This window comes from Bison bison, unplaced genomic scaffold, assembly GCF_000754665.1.
Source record: "Bison bison bison isolate TAMUID 2011002044 unplaced genomic scaffold, Bison_UMD1.0 scf7180017864185, whole genome shotgun sequence".
NCBI lineage: Eukaryota > Metazoa > Chordata > Mammalia > Artiodactyla > Bovidae > Bison > Bison bison.
The window spans coordinates 691,857-692,966 of NW_011494757.1; the positions used below are offsets into that span (position 1 = coordinate 691,857).

Here is a 1,110-nt window from a genome sequence, read left to right on the forward strand (position 1 = left end):
CTGCAGGAACAGGTAGGCACCTTGGTTTGGGCTTCCCAGGTGGCTTGGATGGTAAAGAATCTGCCTGCAATGCAGGAGACCCACGTTCCTGGTCGGGAAGATCCTCTGGAGAAGGGAAGGCAACCCACTCTGTATTCTTGGCTGGAGAGTTCAATGGAGAGATGAGCCTGGAAGGCTGCAGTCCATGGGGTCGCGATGAATCGGACACAACTGAGCAACTAACGCTTTCACGTTTTCTTTTGACTTGGATCATGAATTTGCAGGGCGAGGACCATCCTTTAAATGGGCAGCCAGGAACAGGACTCTCTTTCTGTCTCTGACCCCCTGCTTGGCTTGCTAAGCCTTCCCAGGTTTCTGTTTATTTACTTTCCAAATCAGAGAATGGAGTGAAATGATTCTTAGGTTTCCTTCAAGATGTTGAGGGGATGATTTTCTATAATTCTCTGCATTTCCTGGTGTGTCAGTCTTATACAGAACACGCTCTCTGTGTTCTAACACTGTGCAGTTAGATTGAACCCTGAGCACCGAGCCCCACTGCTCTATTCTAGTTCTGTAAGACAGAAAATTGCTCTTTGCAGAGCAGGTGGCCTCCAAGTGGTGACTTGTCTTCAAAGTTGGGGTTTTAGAAGTGTTTGCAAAGTTGGGAGCTACCACAACTTTATCTCCCCTTGATGAATGTGGAAGGAAAAAGGAGCTCTCTCAGACAGTGGAGCTTGAAGACAATGGCATCAGTCTGGAGCCTTCTTGCAAAGTCATAAAGAAACTTGGTGATATAGAATTCTTCCTAAAACCCAGCCATACGTGTCAAAATTCAACTAGTGTAGCCTTAAACTCATTAAAAACACTTCTAAATGTTACTCTCAGAAGGTAATTGAATAGACGTGGCACCACAGAGGGGCAAAGATATTCCTTGTGGCGTTGCTGATAATGGTAACTGTCAGAATGGGCTTCCCAGGCGGCTCAGCTGGAAAAGAATCGGCCTGCAATGTGGGAGACCTGGGTTCAATCCCTGCACTGGGAAGATCCCCTGGAGAAGGGCATGGCAACCCACTCCAGTATTCTGGCCTGGAGAATTACATGGACAGAGGAGCCTGGCAGGCTCCACGGGGT

General features: G+C 47.8%; 1 protein-coding gene across 1 annotated transcript in view; it reads left to right on the top strand.

Moving 5' to 3' along the window:
* The first annotated feature begins 6 nt into the window (after positions 1-6).
* Positions 7-1,110, top strand: part of LOC104991300 (membrane-spanning 4-domains subfamily A member 7-like) — a 16,802-nt gene continuing 15,698 nt past the window's right edge. The window contains exon 1 of the mRNA XM_010843719.1: positions 7-12. The gene's annotated coding sequence lies outside the window, so the exon portion shown is untranslated. The remainder of the gene's footprint in view (positions 13-1,110) is intronic.